General features: G+C 40.0%; 1 long non-coding RNA gene across 1 annotated transcript in view; it reads left to right on the top strand.

The window, feature by feature from the left end:
• LOC105071420 (uncharacterized) overlaps positions 1-22,322 on the top strand; it is a 97,600-nt gene that overhangs the window by 9,990 nt on the left and 65,288 nt on the right. Inside the window, exon 2 of the long non-coding RNA XR_012502089.1 lies at positions 21,546-21,662. This is a non-coding gene — a long non-coding RNA (uncharacterized LOC105071420). The remainder of the gene's footprint in view (positions 1-21,545; positions 21,663-22,322) is intronic.

The following is a 22,322-nucleotide window of genomic DNA, read 5'->3' as shown; positions in this document are numbered from 1 at the left end:
CCCCCAAGCTTAATTGGAATCAGGCTGAAGGCTGGGGCAGAACTGTCGTAGTCTCTAGCTTGATGGACGCTTTATGGGTGCTTTGTGCCTGAGGGCCTCTGCTTCCAGGAAGTGGATAGGCAGGCGCTCGGTGAGGGTCCCTTCAGAAGGCCCACGGCCAAGAACCTGACCACAGAGCCCACCGGAGACTCTCCTCCTTTTCCATCCAGAATCTGTCCAGCAAATGGGTGGTTCTGAAAGGAGTTAGCTACTTCCAGTGACCAATGACCTCGTTTCCTGTAAAATAAAAACTATGTACTTGGGAACATCTCTGTTGGAATATCTGACTGATGAGTCCTGTGTTCAGGCCCCATGCTTTGCTGGGAGAACATCTGCAGTCCATGATCGTGGGCTACAGCCCAGTTCTCCATTCCTGGAAGAATTATTTTCATATTCCTCTCCAGTTTTAAGTTCTGTGCTTTTGTGTCATGTTTGAATTCCTTTGACATTTCTCTTACAGTGAGGTTATTTGCAGGCTAAGTAAACCCACCTGGACTTCTGGCTAATGGCTCGTATTTTAGTGTTTTATTAACATTCATATGTAATGACTGTGGTTCTCAACAGGCGCAGTTCTGCCCCAGCAAGGGACACATGGCCATGTCTAGAGGTATTCTTGGTTGTCACAACATAGCAAGGTGAAGTTCTGGCATCCAGTGGGTGGAGGCCAGGGACAGTGCTAAACATCCCACAATGCACAGGGTGGCCCCCCGCCTCCACCTAAACAACAGAATTATTTAGCCCAAAATATCAGTTGTATTGAGTTTGAGAAACCTTGGCTTAGGGAAAGCACTTCTAAAAACATTATTTTTTTAAACTTTTGCTTAATTTTAGTCTGTCTATGTACAGATTTTTTTCCGTCATGCTTTAATCTTATTAATTAAATGACTCTTGTCTACTTTTAATTAGCATTAAATAACTTTTCCCATATTCCACGGCTATAGAAAGATTTGTTCAGCTCCATATAAAGACTATGATGGTAGAGCTTTCTGGGCAGTAATCATCAGTGAAAGTGCTCTGTGCTCCAGGCACAAGCAGCAGCAGGGATTGGGTGCTCTCACTGTGAATATTCCATATATCTAGCTCCTAGGAGCATACAGCAAGATCATAGAATACCATAAAGATAGATTGTTTGAAAGATACGGATGCCAAAGTGCATCTCAACCCGGTCCCGGAAGCCAGAAATGTCAGTAGGTGCTGCTGCTCTATGTCCTATGTAGCAGAGGGTGATGAAGAGCCAAATGACAATATTGCTACAGTTGAGACTGAAAGAAGGAAATTCATAGGTGAGGTGTTACTTCAAATGAGATCTTCACTACTGAGGGAGAGGCTCTGCTCCAAGCCAAGACCCGAACTTCTGACAGTTGAACCAAACTCAGTGGGGGCATCTTTCAGCGCTGCACACAAGTGCAAAGGTGGAGAAATGCCCTTTGTTCGAAAGCCACCTGGATTACAAATCGTGGGTAGAAATCTATTCAAAACAATACAGTAAATGGAAGTCATGAACATTTGGAATATTGGAAGGCATCAATCATAGACTGCAGACAACCAGAGGGGAAAATTGCTGATAATTAGAGATGATTAATACTTAGATACTAGTTGCAAGTATCTGTATAACTAGATACTTGGAAACAAGACTCACCAGTTCAAAATCCACCTGTTGGATAATGTTTGAAATAAATGTAAATGTTATTTTCAGAGGTTGAGAAGAGCTCACTTAAAGACATATGAAATGTTCAAGTAATCAAATGTTTTATCCTATAGATTTCAGACTTGCTTCTTAGAGATTATATAATTAAACATTAATGTTAACTTTCCAAAATTTCATAACTATCAAGGGAAATAGGAATGTCAACCTGTCAGCCTTAATACATTATAATAACATACAATATAAAGTGATATAACAGATTATTCTGAATAGACATATGAATGATAAGATGTCGTGGTAATTATTGCTTTGGGAGTTAAGTCATAAAGATCTATGAATGCAAATATGACAAATATCAGCTATGTGTGGAGTAAAAACCCTTTCACAAAATTTCTGAGTGAAGACTTTTTTCATTGCTTTAAAAATCTAAGTGTATGGAAGCTTACAAACCAGGACCCAGTCAGAATATCTAGACCAGCAGATGGCACTAAAAGGAAAACCAGTGATTCCAGAGACTTTTCAAGGGATCTTTAAAATTATAGGAGAAAATTCCAAAGTGAATGTAGAACAGGTTAAAATTTTGTATTTCCATTATATATGTCAAAGCAAAGGAATGGATTTGGGGGAAAGGAATATAAAGCTTATGATACGTCCTACTTTTTCTTTCCTTTTGAATTATTGACTGTTGGACCAATAAATTTTACAAACCTTGAAGATTGTTTCTAATCCACAAATATACCGCCGTAAGCTTCCACGACAATCATCTTTAGAGATGTCATCAGGACAGTTGTTCAAGCTGGATAAGCAGCAAGTGGTTAACTCCTCCCAGGGAACTGGCAGCAGATCAACCGGCTGACTTTTGCAAGGAGCATTTGTGGCTCTGGGTTTGGTTGCCCTCCTGGACACGTCCACTGTCTGAGGGTTTTGTGTAGGACAAACACCTGGGGAGGCAGAAAACCGTGGTTGCTATTTAACGAAGCTATCCTCTGCTGATGTTTCATGGCCGGTGTGCTCTACTTAGTGGAGTGTCAAAAGAAAAGTGTAGAGGCAAACGCATTAAAAATTATCAGACATTCTCATGGCCTTTCCCTAGGTGTCTCTGAAGGGTAATTACCTTTTGCACAAGTTGGAAATGAAATGGGGAAAAACGTTTTTGTACAGAAGTATAAGAAATGATTTTACTGTTGGCAAGCATCGTTAAGTTCCAGATGCATTATTTTTTGCTACTTCCAGCTTTTCCTTTTTTCCCCATTTTTATCCAGATGAGTTCTGCATGATATACAGGACTTACAGAGGAACAATAAGAGTCTTTAATAATTCATATCTGAGAGGAGTGAAAATGGCAGAGCACGTATTACGAGGACATCAGACAGACTGCTTATTCTAACACCTGGAGAATGCTACTGACCCTTCCAGTTCCTCCTGAAAAGGCTTATTCTTTCCTGTCCTGGAAATTTCGGATATCAAGGGCCCAAGATTCTTGGACAAGAACCCCTTCATTCTAATGGTTTATGCTCCTTTGGAGTTTAAGCTGAGGATCCAGATAGAATTTTGTTAGCTAGCAAGAGGAGAAAAGGGAGGGGAGGAGAGAGGAAGGAAAGAAATGTGGAGTCAGAAAGATCATTTCTGCTTCAGGCTAAATGCGAATTCTGATGCGAACAGGCAGCAGACAGTTGCCCCAGGAAGCAGTGTTGTAAGGCCATCAGCCCAACGCTGTTGAACAAAGTGTGTGCTGCTGCTTCTGAACCAAATCCTGTCATCTGAATCTGAAATGACAGCTGCATCAAAATAGGTTTGCATTATGTAAACCTAACTCCAATTTTTAAAATGCTGATTCAAAAAAACCTATGTAACCAGTAGCAATCAATTATAGTTGTCAGTTTCTTTGAATGCGGTTTATGATTTTCTCAGCACACCAGGAATGGACTCCATGCTACCACATGATTGAGAAGCTGTGTTTTCTGAATCGTTAATAATAATAATTATCTTTTATTGGACTTCCAAAGTCCAGATCTGTGGCCGACCAGACATGAGGTGGGGTGAGGTGAGGGGTGGGCTAGCTGAAGTACTGCTGGCTTTGGAATAGATTAAAATAAGCACGCATGTTCCAGCACTGCTGAGCTCAAATGTAAACAAGAGGCATTTTCAGTAGCCAAAACATGCAGAAAAAAACAAAAATCCCACACAACAACAAAAAAGTGACAGCAGTGGGCTGAAAATGGCCTTGATCATAGGCAAACCTCTAGATCTGGGTTCTTCCTGTCAGCAAATGCCCACACCAGCAGCAGATTTGGAATTTAAGCCTTCAACGCTCAATGAATGGAACAGACAAACTTGGAGATTGTTAGGAGTTCCTGTAGGCACCTTCTCTGTCTGGAAAAGCGTCCCAAGGAGTCAGAACTCTCACGGATTATGTGGTCAGAGATAGTTAAGTGAAGTGAAATGTAAGTGAAATACCATATGCCCAAGGAAACAAACTACCATCTACAAATTAGCAAAACAGTCAGTCTAGACACTCCACCTCCTGCATAAACACCTCCGATTAGTGGAGTGGTCAGATTTGGCATAGGAAGGAACCATGGCTATAAAATATGGGTTTAAAAAAAAATAGGAACAAAGGATTATCAAAAGTAGCATGCAGGTGAAATGAAAATTATAATTCTTGAAATAATCTAAACAGCATATATTACAGAAATGAAGAGTTAATATTATTCTTGAATTTAAAGAGTAAGCCCTGAACCTCCTGGTAAAAAAAGGGAAAAGAAAACACATAAATGTATGTCAGAATTACCCAGAATGCAGGCACTACACACACACACACACACACACACACACACACACACACACACACACACACACACACACACACACACACGAGACAGAGTGGGAGGCCCCACATAAATTTAGTATTTGAGGAGAAAATGAACAGAACAGAAAGGAGGGAAGAGAAAAACAATTTGACTGCAGAGATCTTGTCAGAAGTAACAGAAGTAAAAGACCAGGTAATAAGATCTTCAAAATGCTGAGAAGAAAATAACTGCCAACTCAGAACTGTTTATAGTGCAAACTTTTCTTTTAAAAACTTGGGTAAAGAAAGACATACTTTCCTATACACAAAAACAGTTTATGAGCAGCAGTATTTTATCAAGAGGATTCCTAAAATGTGTATTTCAAGGTGAAAGGAAAATCACCCCAGAAGGTGCTTCAGGAAGAACTGCTTAGTTAAAAAAACTGATAAGTACATGGGTAAATCTAAATGAATATTTTCTGTATGATGCTAAAATACCTAAATTGTGGGGTTAAATAATGAGCTAAAATACTGATTTTAAAAATACCACATGAATTGGAGGGCGATGATTAGATCTGGTCTTCTAAGTTCCTGTTATTATTCAGGGAGAAGGTTGAGATAGTGATGCATGGTGACATTTTGAGGATAAACACTAAGAGTGGAAACAGTGACTCACAAATGAATACAGGGGGGAAAAAAGAAGACTAAAAACAAAACAATTCGAAAGAAGAAAAAGGCAAAAGAAATGAGAGAAGAATCATTGAAAAGCAGGACAAACAGAAGACACACCAAGTAAGAGATTTGGAACAAGTCTAGGGTTTCTGCTCCTAGCTCTATGAAAGATCTGATATCTGGAATGACCCTCTCTATACAAATGGATAAAATTTGGGACAAAATGGAAATAAATCATTTAAATGCATGCAAAATGACATGGTGTATAAGATTAAGAAATCCATAGATCCCAAAAGTTGAGTGGAAACAGAGCCCAGGAAGGAGGCAGCTTTCACAGTCAGCTATCACCCTGAGGGTTTCTGCTGAGCCTAAAGAACTTGTATCCTCCCTACTTTGGCCACTGCACAGGTTATGCATGAGATTCCAGGGCCTGCCCAAGGTAGGAGAATCTAACCGGAGCCCTCTGCGTAAATCTGTGATCCTGCAAAACTACACCCTTGGTGTCAAGGTTAGTATGAAATAAACCTACACCACAGAAGAAGCCAGAAACGCCCCTGGTCCTGGGTGAAGAGGAGGTCTCTGAGGATTCATGTCTGTAAGCTTATCTTCATAACATCTTTTGGTCCAAATTCATGTTGCCAGTATGTTCCAGGGAGACTGCAAATAGATTGCTTAGAACAAGACACTTGGCAGTACACTCAGGCAGCAGAGGCAGAAGGAAAAAAATGCTCTGGAAGAATGTAACTTCACATCAAACCTGAGAGTTCCTACCGATGCTGTTCAAGGGCAAGTAAGCAGCTTTCAGCTTGTGGATGAAACCACAGAATCAACAAACAATGGAAAGAGACTCACAAAGACCGCAGATACTGGAGCGCCATACCCTGGTTACACGGTAACTTTAATATGCTTAAGGAAATTGAAGATTGAAAGATGAACAGAGAACAGAACCTACCATGCGGATTAGAAAGAGAACTGAACAGACTTCAAAACTGAAAGATTTAATGATTAAAAATTTAAAACTTGGACACATTAAACAAAGTACACTGCTGAAAAAATTAGCAAATGAGAAGATAGTTCGAAAACATTATCCAGAAGTCGGCACAAAATACAAAAGAGAGGTTAAGATAAAGAAGCCTTGAGTGAGATTCAACATATTCAATCAAGGTTTCAGAAGAAAAAAAAATCAAGCAGAGACAAAATAGGGGGAGAAAATGTCGGATCCAGGAAACTCAGTGAAAAACAATATACATAATTTAAAAAAATCTAAAATACATAACAAAACTTCAGAATACCCCCCCCCAAAAGACTTTTTATGGAAGCCAGAGAGAAAACAAAAACCTACAAAGAACCAGCTATTAGACTAACGCTGATTTCTCAAGCACAGCAATGGGAGCCAGAATACAGTGGAATAATAGCTTTTGGGTGGTGAGAACTGATCATCTGGAATTCTGCACTCGGAACATTTTTCAAAACTGAAGGCAAAATAAAGCGCAAAATAAAGCGCAAAATAAACAGAAACTGACAGTTTCCCAGGTTTACTAGCCAAAACCCTCACTAACAGAAATACTAAAAATACACTTTAATAGATTTTTACAATTCTAACCATAGTCTGTTTACACCAAAAACACAACAATGCAAAGATTAACAGAGGATAGATAAAGATATACCAGATAATTATCAACTGAAAAGATTAAATTTTAATCAAATACGCCAGAGGATAGTTGACATAGCTTGTTAATATCTGATAAAAGACTTAAAGCAAGAAGCATTATTAGTGTTAGGGATTCACTTCAAAATGCTAAAAAGTTCCATTCATCAGGAAGACATGAAATGCTAAAATTGTAATAGCATAAATTAATTTTTAAAAATAGAACTGCAGGCAAAAACAAATACATGTAGATTTTAACACATTCCTCCCAGAAATTAAAAGTTCAAGCAGACAGAAGGAGTGATGGTATTTAAACAGTGCAGTGAGCAAGCTTAAATGAGTGCGGTCCTGCATGCAGTGATTGAAGAGTGCACGTTCTTCCAAACACTTGGGAACATTTTCAGACATTGATCATCTGTGAAGCCATAAAGTTACCTCAGCAGAAACAGGACTGCTGTCACAGAAAACATATTCTCTGATCAAAATGCAACTAAGTTAAGAATAACAGCAAAACTAAAAGAATTCCATGTTTTTGGAAATACTGAAAAGTTTTAAATAACTCACGCATCAAGGAAGGAGCAAAATACTATGTGTCAGAAATTGTGAAATGTTATTATGATACTAACAGGGAAATTTATAACCTTTAATGCTTTCATTTAAAAGGAAAAGGGTTAAAATGAAGGCACTAAGCATCCAACATAAGAAACAAAAACAAACAAAAACAGCAAATTAATCCCAAAGGAAATCTAATGAAGGAAGGTAATCATAAAAATAAAACCAGCCATTAATGAAACAGAAAACAGTCACAAAGGAGAGAATTAATGCCAAAAGTAAGGTTCTTTAAAAAAGATGAATAAAACAGACAAGCCTCTGTAAAGGTTAATCAAGGAGTGAGAAGATAAGATATTAGGATGAAAGGTGGGCTTACCTAGTAAGTCTCTAAAGTATCTAAAGTTAGGAATTACTGTCGCCAATTTTAAGCCCATTAATTTGAAAATTTAGATGGAATAGATTAGCTTTAAAAATACAACTTATCTCACGATCCTAGAAGAAACAGAAAATCTGGATATTCTTATAACCACTAATAAAACTGAACAGGCTTTGACAAATTTGACTTATTAAAATTAGGAACTTATGTTTATGAAAAGACATCAAAAAGTGAGTGAAAATACCACCCACAGACTGGGATTATGAATTTGCTTTGTACATAATAGACAAAAAGGGTTATTCAGATGCTCATTCCTGCCTACAGACGTGAACAGGCATTCCACCAAAAAGGTAATACAAAAGACCGTATGCAAATGGCAAGATACTCAACCTTATTATTAACTAGGCAACTCAGAATTAATATCCCAATATTACTTTATTTCTCAGTCTTCAGTTTGGCAAAAAAGTTTGAAGCCATATGCCCAGTATTTTGAGGGTGTGGAGCATTGTAATGGGCGTGTATATTTGAATAACTGTTTTGGACAACAGTTTGGCCCGGCCTGGAAAAGCAGGGCGTATGCTGCAATTCTACCAGAGAACCCTGTACACATGCGCTGGGAGATGCATGCATAGAAGCATCGATCATACTAGCACAATTGAGTGAATGGATATATAAATACAGCACAAACAGGTACTGCAGGTCATGCAAACGTCTGTCAGTCAACACAATGGATAACTTTCGGTACAGTTGCAGAAAGGGCTGTACGTGTGCAGCTGAAACTGAGTAAATGATGGCCTCACACAATACCACGTGTGATCTTTAGAACATAGTGGTGTATGCTTCCAAGAATCAGATTCACAGAGGAATCCATTCCACGTGATTGCATTTTTATAAGTTCAATAAACCAAGACTAAACAGTACGTTAAAGCATACATGCATAGATGGTAAAACTAAAAGAAAAGCGAGTTAATGATTAAAATAGAAGGATATTGGTTACCTCAGGAAGGTGGGAAGAAGAGTTGCAGTTGGGGGTTGGAATATCTGGAGTAATGGTGAATTCAATTTTTTAGCAAGGAAAATAGTACATAAATTTTGCAGCATGGCTTATAAGTTCTTAAAATGGAACACTACACAGATCAAATTAGTATTTGAATGTTGATATGGAATCACAGTTGATGTCTACAAAGTTATGTAATATAACATTCTGTTTTTTAAAGATAAACTTAGTAGAATCAGACATTGCTCTTTAAAATTAATTTCCTGTCTATAATTGGTAGTTCATTTTATGATTTAAAATTCTGTCTAGTTTCAGTGATGCTGATACAAAGTTCAAAGTGAGTATTTCTTAAAGCTGTTGTTATTTAAGAAAATGCGTTGTATTTAAGTGTCAGTATTTTCTGCAGCGTTACTCAGGCTTATAAAATTGCTTGAAGTATCTATATGTTTGTATATTTTTGATATACTTTTTGAACAAAAAGACAAAGCTAGAATAACGTGCAATACTCAATGCTGGTATAACATTATAATTTATAAGGCAAATCTGTTCATGAAATTTACACAGAACAAGACCCTTTGTGCTTTTTTTTTAAGACCCTTTGTGCTTATGCATTGCAAGTATTTTTTAAACAATTGCTGTTTTGTTGTTGCTGCTCAGTAATGCACCATTCTTTTTTCTCTTTACATTTTGACCCCCTTTGCCCATTTCTCCCCTCTCACCCTCGCCTTTGACAGTCACCAATCTTCTCTGTATCTATGGGCTTTATTTTTAAGGCTCCCATATAAGAATGATAATGTATTTGTCTTTGTCTGTCTGACTTATTAGCATAATGCTGTTGAGGGCCATCCATGTTGTCCTAAATGGCATGATTTCACTCTTTTTTATGGCTGTAATATCTATTCCATATGTGTGTACACGTACCACATCTTCTTTACCCGTTCATCCATTGGTGGATACTTAGATTGTCTCCGTATCTTGGCTATTGTAAATAACGCTGCAGTGAACGTGGAGGTGTGGTTGTCTTTTTGAGTTAGTGGTGGTGGTGATGGTTTTCCTGGCAGACAGTAAGCGCTTAATTAATGTTACATAGTTTTACTACTATTGCATATTAAATACCATTCAATTGTATAAGCAATTAAAATGGCATAGAATTAACTTTATTTGCATTAAAGTGCATTCATAGTATATTAAGTAAACAGTTAACAAGACAGCATATACAGCCTACTTCCATTTTTGTAAATAACAGAATAGATCAGAAAATTCTGTGAAGATATACACAAGTCGCCACCATTGAGGACTGCAGGTTGTTTACGTATTTTAATTTTGTTTCTTCTGTGTATCTGTAGCTTCTGATTTTCTTCAACGGCTGTGCCTGATAAAATGTTTTTCTTAGGAACTGTATGGTTTCCTGCCTGACACCAGAGGGCGCTGACGCTTGTGAGTTTCTTCTGGTACTAAAGTTAAGGGTGGAATGGTGAGCTGTCCAGGGGCTAAAGAAGGCTAGAGCGTCAGCCCAGAAGAATGAAAGAACAGTAGCTGGTAGTTAGAATGTTTTCACTAGTGAAGAGTGGTTTCCCCAGAAGTCCCCACAGAATTTCATTGGTTTGGTTTTATCATCGAAGGCAAAGGAGCAATAGCATTAGATGCTGTACTTTCTGGGACTACTTTCTGTAGGTTTATCGTAAAGATCTGACAGACCACTGTGTGAAGAACACTGGGGAAAGTAAGCTCTGACCATCCCCAAATTAGCTACCTCTTGCTGCGCAGCATACCAGCCCTCTCTCAGCACGCTGTCGGGTGGCGAGGTGCTCGTCCACTGCCCTTGTGGGTGCAGCTGGGGAAGATGGGGCTTTCTATCTAATTGATCTTTCATCTTGGGCTTCCTCCTGGCATGATGGTCTCAGGGCAGCATTCTGAAATGACCTGGCAGATGGTCTCAGGGAGCACAGCTTAAAGGCCTGTTGACAGCTTAGCTCTGGAAAGTGAACATGACTTTCACTACATTCAGTTGGTCCAGGCCAGCCACAGTGGGAAAACAGACTCCATCTCTTGATGGAAGAAGTAGCAGAACATTTAATATATCGCAGCATTTCTTGTCCCGGGGACTAATTGATATTGTGAGACAATTAATTCTTTGTTGAGTTGGGTGGGGAGAAGGGGAGAGGGTGTCCTGTGCATTGTAGGGTGGTTGCAGCACCCCTGGCCTCTAATGACTACATGCCAGGAGCACACTCACACCCCGGCTGTGACAACCAGAAACATCCCCCAAGCATTGCCAGATGTCCCTAAAGGAGACAAAATCTCCCCAGGACAGAACCACTGATCTGCTCCAGGTGCTGATTTCTTTTTTTTTTAAGATGGGTTCTGTTTCTTGGTATTAGCACCTGCTTTCTTAGGGAAACACTGACTCAGATCTGCTTGTATAAATTAATACCCCAATTGGGCTGACTCACTTGGCCTGAACAACAAATTCACCTGCCAGTGTGCTGGTGGACTGTGTACCCCTCTGCTGAGCAGCACGACGGGCATCACCATGTGTGGACGCTCACAAGCATTAGGAAGCAGTCTGCTTTGCTTTTGTTTTGTTTTGTTTCCCACAGTCACACCCACCAACTCTGCCCGCCTCTATGGAGCCAGGAAAGCTGGTGGGGCCACTGCAAACGACAAGGGAAAAGAGGTTCCATGTGTGAGTGGGAGTGAGAGAAGCATTTTACAATTCACTGGGATTTGAGTTAACTTCATTTTTGTTCACACACATAAAAGACCTACCACCTGTGACTCTTAAGTCACACTGTTTGGGGGTAATATTTGTGGAAGAATATTTTTTTATGGCAACTCTTTACTATTTCAACAATCATTCCTTCCCAAGCAATGATTAATTTTCAGTTTTTTCTTCATTGTTCCCTTCCCCTAATATCAGAGATGCAGTAATCATTACAAAATAATTGGAAATCGTAACATCTCCAAATGCTGGGTGCATCTCTGGTTGGAAGGTGGCCTCTATGCCCACACTTTAACAAGCCAGCTTTTTCCAGCTCAGCAGGGCTGTCTGTGATGATGCTAATGTCAGTTGAGAGGTGTTGCTGACACCATTATTTCTTGAAAGAAACTGAAGGACCAGCATCTTTATGTTCAGAAAGCATCCCATTTTGTCGTCTCGGCTCTTTGATGTTGCCAGGCATCACTGAACTGTGAGATGCTGAGAGGAAATTCATATTCCATAGAAAATACACTTTGCTCAGTAAAGAAGAAACATAATATTGGTAGAACTTTCTGCTTATGGAACTGGACATATGGAGCCGCCAGTAGTGAAAACCACCAGGAAGACTGCCAAGATACTCCGTCCCGCGGAGCAGCCCTTTCACCGCTTCCCTTATAAATAAAGGGCTCTCAAAGTTTCTTTGTCACTGATTTTGGGAACTGGAGCCAGGTTGCATGAGTTATGTGACGCTAACACAGTTCCAGCATTGCCTTCACAGCCCTGATGAAGTGCTGCCAGATTTTAATTGGAACCTGCACATGAAAAAGAGAGCCTCTTTTGACGTCTATAAATAATCACAACACAGCGGAAATGTAGCCGCTGTAGAAGTAGTCACAGCAAATAAGAACTTCCTTTGGAAGCTGCAGTCTTTTTTCCCTGGTTCCTCTATTTTCCCTTCACCCCTCACCACCTCTTCCTGTTGGTTCAGATGCCTGCTTCCTTGTGCCTAGAATTATTTCCTAATCAAGGTTTGCAATTCTGTCCATGCAATATTTGCTCATTTCTGGTTTTCCTCAATGCGGGGTAATGGTATTATTTGCCTTGGTTTTCAAAAGGTCTGGTGTATATGATTTAAAACTTAATTTTTAGTAACATGTGGATTTAGGTCCTTAAGCTCTATGGGCTAGAGAGCTATTGAAATCATCAGGCAGGTGTTTGTTACCTTCTCAGGGGTTGTATACTGTACCCACTTGCCATGCACCCCAGCTGTAAGCCCTGAAAATCGAAGGTCACATTAGATCTTTGATTTATATGTGCACTATTAAAAGGAATAAGGCTTGCTCCTCAGAAGCCATATACCTCTTATAAAACTTGGAGAACTCAAGGACCCAGTGCCAAGGAGAATAGATTGATTGAAAATAATTTAACATTTAAAGATCTCTAGGCAGACTAGGACCCTAATCTTTAAACAAAGCATGGGCTTCAGTTTTGAGTTCCTAGTTTTTCAAGTGGCTAAAGAGTCTAACCTTCGGCCACTTGAGCACATGTCACCAGAACCAGCATATTAGAGGGCTCAGACCACCAGCCCCTGACATTCAGCCAGATCATACCAGAAGCTCCTAAACGTCACCCTTTCTCCCAGTGGTAACTGTAAGCCTCTCCTAATCATCCCCTTTCTTTCCTCTGTAGTTTCCACACCGGAACATGTATCCCTATGTATACTTCGGTCCGCGTGCTTGCTCTGAACTGTAGAGTCACGTCATAGGTGCCTCTGTGCCTGATTGCCCTCGTCCACACTGCGTCTAGGATTAGTCCCCCTTGACGTATGTGGCTAGAGATCCATTTCTTTTCACTACAACCTAACATGCCACTGAATGCATGTGAAACACCATGTGCAGCTGTTCTGCTGGGATGGCCATTTGAGATCCTTGTTCTTATGAACAATATTAAAAGAAGCATTTCTGGACAATTAAAAAAGATGAAGAAAGTCACCCACAGGGGCTATGATGAACCTCTGGTTTTTAAGCTTGAAGAAGTAAGGCAGGAATGAAGTGCACAATCCTGAAATCCTTTATCATGGGATGGGAATAATGAGAATTTAGGTGACTCTGATGACAGTCTCTCCCCAGAGAGTTTTGTCTGACTGTTCCCCTCCCCTCCCTGGCTTCCCTGACCACCCCCAAGGAGGTATATATATGTGCAGCTTTGTCCTTGATGTTCCCGCCAATTAGAATGACTGTTTCTTCATCCACGGGAGCCTCCTTAGAACCACAGGAGGGCGTATGAGAAAGGTGAGGGCCAGGCTGAGTGGTAGGGTCTAGGGTAGTGGTTCTCAGACTTGAAGGGGCATCACCATCACCTGGGTGATGGGCCCTTGCTGGGCCCACCTCTAGAGCTGCTGCTGCTGCTCACTGAGGACGAGTAGGAGGAGTTTGACCATCAGGTGGACAAGATGACCCGGTTTGTGCATTTCAGTCATCGTCTTTCTCCAGCCACCTTTGCTGTTGCCCAAAGGGCTCATGAACAGAGTGATCAGGGCAGCAGACAACAGTGAGCCCCTAGCCTGGTGGCAGGTTGATTACACTAAACCAGTTAGTTCGTCACTGGAAGGGCAGCGCCTTATTCTTACTGGAACAGGTGTACATAGGAATTTGCCTGCCTTGTTGGAGCTGCTCCCGCCCAAACCGCCATCCATGGGCTTTCAGGATGCCTCTCACCATCGTGGCCTTCCGTGCAGTTTTGATTCTGACGTGTAACTAATTTGATGGCAAGTCGTAGTGTGACAGTGAGCTGGTGCACCCCAGACTCCTCAGTTTCAGTCGTCTAGACAAGTGACCTGATGGGACAGCCTTTTGAAGCCCACGTCACAGCACCAGCAATGTGGCAACACTGCAGGGCTGGGGTAATATTCTCCAGAATGGGGTATTTTCTCTGAGCCAGTGGTCAGCCTGTGTGGGTGCTTCTCCCACAGCCGGGGTTCACGCAGGGTGGAAATACGTGGGAGTGCTTCCTCTCACCACTGCGCCTAATGACTTACCAGTGAAATGTTTGCTTCTGTTAGACTTCAGTTTGGAGCTCTGCTGGTCTAAAGATCTTCATTCCCAAAGGAGGCACGTTTCCACCAAGAGACGTACTGTGGGTTACATTAGCTGGAGGATGAGATTGTCATGGGGCATCTTTGGGCTATTTGTGCCTGGGAAGCTGCAGGCAGAGTTAATGTACTCGCTGAAGTGGTGAAGTCTGGCTGTCAAAGGAAGATTGGTTTACTGCTACACAGTGGAGGCAGGGATGTCATCTGGCTTGCAGGAGATCCTGATGGCGACAGGAGGACAGGGGTCTAGGTGTGACTTAGGTGCAAGTGGCATAAATATCACTCAGAAGAATACACTGAATTTATCTCCCCTCTTACAGAGAGTGTATTTTCTGTTGTATAAGACATAGTTGTATCATGTCAGGTAGAAGGATGTTTTTCTTACGTCTTTATTTGGAAGTTAAATATGGTTCATGGGGTGTATCTGGATGCCAAATCGATGACAGATGGGCTCTGGTGGTTTTTTTTTTTTTCAACTGTGTCAGCTTGGTTAAGTTGCATCTATTTTTCCAGAATGTACTGCCCTGGGAATTCTGAGTGGGGAGTTGGTCTAAAGATCAGTTTGCACGTGGAGGAGGCAGAGTAGCTGTGGTTCCTCCTGCAAGGTTAGATGAGGTTGCAGCAGGTGCAGAGGCGCCAGTAGGGTCCAGCTCACCTTTACCCTCGCCTCCGCACCCCCAGATCTTCCTGACTGATGACCATTTGGAGCAGCAGGAGCTCAAGGCCCAGCCCCAGACGCTGGTAGTAGGCCCACGTGGGCAGTGGTAGACCAGAGCGCAGCTGCCCACAGCACCCCCAGGAGTCTTCAGTATGCTGTCCCATTTTGGTGGCTAGACATGCTTGGCTTCTCAGGTCGGGGACTCCTTTGCTGATAGTCCGAGTGCCTTCCTGGCCTTTCACTTCCCCCAGCAACTCCTCCAACATGCAGGTCCCATTTCTGCCCTAGGTTCCTTGTCCCGTAACCTTTAAGACCTCTCCTTTCTGAGTGGACCTTGACAGGTTGAAAATGCTTTGTCCAACCAGATGAAGGCATTTTGAGTAGGGAGTGATAGAGAGGAGGACCTGCTTCAGGAAACCTGGACAATTGCTGGTGATCATAATGCCAGTCATAGTAGCTGGTATTTATTAATCACCAGCTGTATGTTAGACACAGGGCCTTACATGCCTTATACCATTTATTCCTCACAAAACCCTCTGTGGTACATACCGTTGTCATCCTGTGTTGCAGGTGAGAAAATTTTTATATTTAGCTCAGAGCTGAAAATTCATGTTCCTAACAACTATGATTCATCTCACTTGTCACACGTTAAAATGATTTGTTTACATATCAGTGTCTGCCACCAGAGTGATATTCCAAGGGCAAGAAGGGGTTCCTTTTAATATTTTCAGTGTTCAGCACAAGGTCTGAAAACTAAAAGGTTTATGATAAATGTTTGCTGGGTAAATGGACACATAAAAGGGACAGTAGGAGGGCATGTGATTGGCATTGGTACTACTGGTCCAGAAAAATTGGCAGTGACCCTTGCAATGGACTTCTGTTAAAATTTTCAGGATGTGAGCTCAGCTGCAAAAAGGAATTCAGAGAGAACGCGGAGTGAGCTTATGCCATTGATGGGCCTAGGAGTGACAGAGAGAAACACTTATCTGAATTGCCTCCCATTTTGACCAGGGGGAGAGGGGCAGCCAGGGAGGACATTCATTGGATAGAAAAAAGCATACAATACCTTGAAACAGGGCATTTGTTTTTACTTTTGGGAGCACATTCATCTACTCAACAGTAGGGGGAGCAAGATGCAGGGAAATCGGAAATTGTAGCTCACCAAACAGAAAAATGGGAAGGGATCTGAGTCACCTAGGGATAAAAGCAGGAGAAAGTGGCTTTTACACAAAGCAGTCTGAAAATAGGGTGTTGATATGTTTTAAAGACTGACTCTTCTGATTCAAATGGTTTTGGAATTGCTCACCAGAACTCTAGCCTTCCGGCACAGCAAGGTTCAGGGAAGGTTCCACAACGATCAATGTAGGTGTTCACGTGAAGATAGAGCAGGATGGATTGTTTTTTAACCTCAATCAAATGCTCTGTCCTTTGACAATGGTAACATTCCCACCATGTTGATGCCAATGAGACCCAGGATTGAACCCTTTACTGTGGTCTATTTAAAACCAGAAATGAAGTGAAAATTAATGATGCTCTTGAAATGAGCTGCCCTAGGCATAAAATAGTGTAATAAGATAAAACTTTCCATTGCTATTGCTGTGTTTTGCTTGCTTTGTGAATAAGGCTTATAGTCTGCCTTGAAATTCGAGAAGTTCATAGACTAGTTCTAGGAAGACTAAACTGGAGAAAGGCAAGTTCAAGTGTGTGATCTCTACCAATGAATGTTTATGATGTTACACTTTTGAGTTCTTTGAATACTCTCCATAGCAAATCTTCCCTTAAAAATGCTCCCAAGTGGCACAAACATAAGCTGTTTCAAAATTATATTGACCATCTCTGAATTTTCTAATTAGAGTGTAGGTGGAAAAATCCTGTATATTCAAACTAAGCAACTTAGTTGCATAATGAATTATTCTTATTTTATTTTAATTTAATTATGTAAATTTGGTCTGAAGTCAGTTCCAGTGCCTGTAAAGTTGACATTGTTTGGTTTTACTTCCAGGGCTTTTTTCCCTAGTTTCATTAAGCCCACTTGGTTCTAGAACAGGGCTTCACTTAGGGTCACAATGTCGACTATAGTATGCATAATGAGAATATAAACTACTTGATATGAAAATCAAAACATAATATGCAAAGTGACCATGGAGTCTTACATTTCTGCTTTGCTACCATAAATATGCACTCCTTTATTCCTAAGCCTGGACTAAGACAGAGTTCTATGACATAGAAGTTAAGTTTTGGTATTGGATTTTCTGAAGGTTGTAGTCTATGTCATAAGAACTATTATTACCTGCTTGAAGCAAGGGTTTTCTTACTCTGCTATTTTTGTTCGTAGAGCACAGGATAAAGTACTGAGTTGCACAGATGCCCTTGCTTCATGTTTCAGTGGTACCACTGGTGCCCCTGTGAACGCCTCTGAGATCTTTCATCTGTAACTTCTGCAACTCAGAACCCCCGGTATCCTCCAGCTGGATACTTCTGTCATCAATCCTAATTTTCATTTCAACAGTCTGATTCCCAAATCTATCATTCCAGGTCCCAACACCAATCTCAGGCACTCACATCAGTTTTAGGATATTATGGTAAAAATGCCCTAGATTTTAAGAGGCCCTCTGGCTCAACTTCTCAACTGTCTCCCCTTCCTCTGCCTTGAAGATTGATTGTGTGGAGCACTTATAAATCAAACGACACAATGGCTGGATGATTCATTCTGAAACCGGCCTAATATCTTATCCCTCTGTCTTCCACGAATGAAGTGTCTTGCACGATATTGTGACAGAGAGAAAGCTTTGCAGTGTAGATTTGCGTTGCTGTTGAAGCTGTTCTTCTTAAACGGGTAAATGAAATCAGAGACGAATGAGGCAGGACTGGGACTCTCTGGAAGAGAATCATTTTCAGGGGATAGAAAAGGCTTTGCATTCAACCACCAGCTCCAGGGCTGAGAATCCAAAACAGCCTCTTAGAATGGGAACTTAATCTCCTTTCCAAATGACTGTGGGAGTATGGCTAAATAATTACACATCTCAACCATTGTGTAAACCAGTTTAATTAACATTTTTCAGGCATGTCACATTTATACAATTGCTAAATAATTTTCTAAAATTATGCTGCACTAGGAATTGCCACACATCAACTTGGATTATTTTTACTCATGGCCCTAATCATGCCTGAAAGAAATCTTTTCTTTTCATATCATTTTCTTTTTTTTTTTTTTAAACAATTATTTGGTACTTCCATTGAAGATGATTCATCCTTACAGGCTAACCAGATGCTCTGTTCAAATTATTTGTGTTATGTTTAACTGCCATTGACTTAAGCAAAACTGGCATTTTTTTTCAAGCAGTTATAACATTATTAAATTTCTTTTCCATTCATTTTATAATAAAAGAAATCTTAGAAAAGCATTCAACCCCAAATCTCGACTTAGAATATACCCTAAAAATAAAAGGAAGTTATAAAAATTAAGTGTCCAGCATCCATGGGATTAAGAAAGGAGAAGGCTGCAGACAGGCACTTTCATTGTGTTTTGGCAGCATGTTTCAAGAAAGCATTGAGTTTACTCTATTTCAGAAGATTTAAAAAAAATTGGGCACAAACAATTACTATATTATTAGTAAAGTACTCAGATTACTCTTGGGGCTCCTTTAAGCCTATTATTATCATCATCATCATCATCATTATTATTATTATTATTATAGAAGTTATTATTATGACTATTATTATAAATGCATTCATCTTCTTTCCAAAATAGTAATTTCAAGCAAGATTAATAAATCAAGAAATGCTCTGAGGCATAAAGCTGACATGGAATTAGAAATATAAATGGAAGAAATTGTACAATCAAATGTGCGAGCACTGAAGTCATATTTTGTGCTCAGAACACATTGAGATGTGTGGTTATATAACCAGAAGGATTAGCATTTAGGTCACTAAATTAGTCTTTTGAATTTTCTTACTCTATCAAGAATTCCGTTTTCTTCCTGACATTGTTTACCATGCCATATTAATTATAGCCCTTCATCTCCCAATATTTCCAAATTTTAAATTTCTTACCAATAAATATATCTGTATGAAAGACTTATTTGGTGGCTCTGATAATTAAACTGCAGTGGATCATATCTGTTGAATGTCATCTGTAATGGAAAGTGCTTTTGCAAAATTTTCACTTTGATGGATTAGAAAAAAGAATAAACAGATTTTATGTTTTCGCCTTGATTGTTTATGCACCAATAAGATTCTGAAGAAATCAAAATGTGGGAAATTAAAAGAAAGAATAATACTTTTTTTTTTTTACTTTAATCAATGTTTGTATTGAAAGAAGTAGGGGTTTTTTTTGTATATCTTAGTTTGCAGCTTTATGTAAATAAAGTAGCAGGCTTCATTTACATAGTGTCAAACCATTATTCTGGCTGAATCTGGTTTCAGCTAATATCCCAAAATGACTGGCTACTTAGAAATTTAAAAGCATAGTCTTTTGGTGCCAGTCCTTCAGGTATACCTAGACTTATTGTGTACTTACTTGCAACAGGACAGCTAGGCCTTAAGTGATCTTTCATTTTGCTGTGACCATAGATGTGGGAAAAAAATGGAATGGGATGCTTTATTAACAAAGATCAGTTATTTTTGCGATATAAATGATGTTGCAAACTAACATAGAAATCCATTAGGTTGTTATGTCTAGATTCTGTACAGATGCCCTATAGCCTGATAAAATAGCCCCCAAGTGAGTTCATGCTGTTCCCAACCTCACAGAACGGGGATCAACGCAATGTTCTCCATCATGCCTGAAACATACACAACAGCATTGCCAAGTGGCAGGTTCCCCACTCAGTCTCATCTCTTTATTCCACACCTGAGAAATGATTTTGAGAGCTTGAATATTTACACTAAATGATTAGGTTAAAGTGATATATGACTCAGCAAGAATAATTCTTACTCATAAAGACAGGTTAGGTCCAATGAGAATATGGTCAGTTCCATGTACTGAAACTTCACAGTTAAGAAATCTTACTAGTCAAGGTCAATTATAAATGGGGCATAATTAAATACCTAATAAATATCTAATGGAAGAGAATATATATTTTGAGTATCTTAATGCCCAAATCACCTTAATCTTCATACCAAAAATGCTTCTACTACTTATAAAAGGAGATGTCTGGGGGGAGGGTAGAGCTCAGTGGTAGAGCACATACTTAACATGCATGAGGTCCTGACTTCAATCCCCAGTACTGCCATTAAAATACAAACATACATACATAAACCTAATTACCTCCCCCCAACAAAATTTAAATAAAATAAAAAATGAATTAAAAATAAATAAATTTTTTTAAAAAGGACATATATGACTATCCACCCATAGATAGAAAGATAGCTTTGTTTTTGTTTTTGTTTTAAACGAACACCTCACTTTGTCTGCAATTATGCAGATACTGGGGAAGAGGCAAATTTATGTTAGGACAGTCTAGCTAGTTAAATTGTGTTTTGCCTCCATGCAGTTGCTCAGGCTGGTTGCACTGTTTGATAGACCTTTCCCAGATTTTTCTCACCCAGCTGACATTTTCCTCATTTCTCAAGATTCAGCTGCAGGGTCCACATCATAACTCATAATTCTCCCATCGTATTGAAATGATATGTGCCTATATCAACAACACTACTGCAAAACCCTGTGCTCTGGAATTGTCTCGTTCATAGCTTAATCCCTTCCACCTACCACAGTGCCTATCTGCGTCCTGACAGTTAAAAATATGAACTGATCTGATAATGAGTTAAGTATTTTACCAAAAAGGCAACAGCTTCGGCTAAAGCCGTTTATTCCTACAGATGAAATTATTGTCTTTTAAGTTATATAAAATGGAGTAAGGCAATTATCACATAAAACAAAGCAGTGGCCAAACTCCTACCCTGAGACAGAAGTAGTTTTTTGGCCTGGCTTGCTTTGATTGACCTAACACACCAGTTACAGTCACTTCTGTACTTTCTTCCTTTGAAAGCATAGCCATAATTTAAAGATACTTGAGTTTCTCAACAGAAAAGCACTTTGTAAATTGCCGGTACGTTTCTCTTTTTCCATTATTAAACACTACTAGACATTTAGCAGTCCCTAGTATCAAGTGGATTACTGTAAGTAATACAGTGTTAGGCTACATTTCTTAAATATTGGAAAATAGACAAATTAATGCCCAAAGAGGGCATATGGTTGGGCATTAATTATTATTTGCTGTAATAATGTATTCTAAGGAGAAAAGTTACTGTAATGTTTCATTTTAAGATGTTTGTCTACATACAAATGAAATGCAAGCAAGAGTCAGCAAGTGCTCATTTGTGAAGCAAAAGGCTTCCCTAGCTTAACCTTATCTTTTTTTTTGTCTTTTTTTGCAGGATTCCACCTCTTTTACATCTGGGGCTGCTGGCTCCCCCCCCCCCCCCCCCCCCGTGATTGACAGTCAACTTCCTCGCCATAGCAGGACTGGGTCCCAGTGTGGGATGGAAGCGCAGGTAAGGCAGCATAGGTTATGAGACAGGCACCTGCTTTATGAGATTGCAGTGGAATTTGCTTAAACTTTTTTAGTCTTTTGACGGCAACATCACGAGGAGAAAAAAACTTACTTCAGTGGTAGATGAGCCAAACATCCTGTTTGTCGTACAGGGCCATCTCATAGGCTAGCACTGTTGATGGGGTGAGGGTTGGGAGCCAGTTTAAGCTGGAATAAATAGATTTGAGATGGTAGAAGCCTGAATGGACCCTGGCTAAGGGGTGAAGACTAAATTTGCAGGATGGTGGCCGTTTATAACTCCTCCTATGGTTGCTAACAGAGGGACTAGCCACCAGCCTAGTGCTTTTCTGCCATCGCAGAGAGGTAGATGGCACACACAAAGTAAGTTGTGCCTCAGGTCTTTGGAGGGTGGCAGGCAGCTGTTGGACCAAAGTCGTTAGTGCAAATGGACTCCCCAATTTGTGGTGACTTAAAACACATAAAAATTTTCATAGTCATTTAAAGAAAGTCATTCCTTTTGAAGGAAAGACCTGAAAGATGATTTCCGGGGGTGGGGGAGGGGGAAGCCTTAGAACGTGTTTCAGAGTTTGTCATTCAAAAATTTAGTCTAAATATTCAACCAGTGATTTTTGTAGTCCAAAATAAATAAAACAACAGTTTA

This window comes from Camelus bactrianus, chromosome 24, assembly GCF_048773025.1.
Source record: "Camelus bactrianus isolate YW-2024 breed Bactrian camel chromosome 24, ASM4877302v1, whole genome shotgun sequence".
Classification (NCBI taxonomy): domain Eukaryota; kingdom Metazoa; phylum Chordata; class Mammalia; order Artiodactyla; family Camelidae; genus Camelus; species Camelus bactrianus.
Note: the sequence above shows the minus strand (reverse complement) of the source record. Positions and strands in the feature narration are given on the sequence as shown.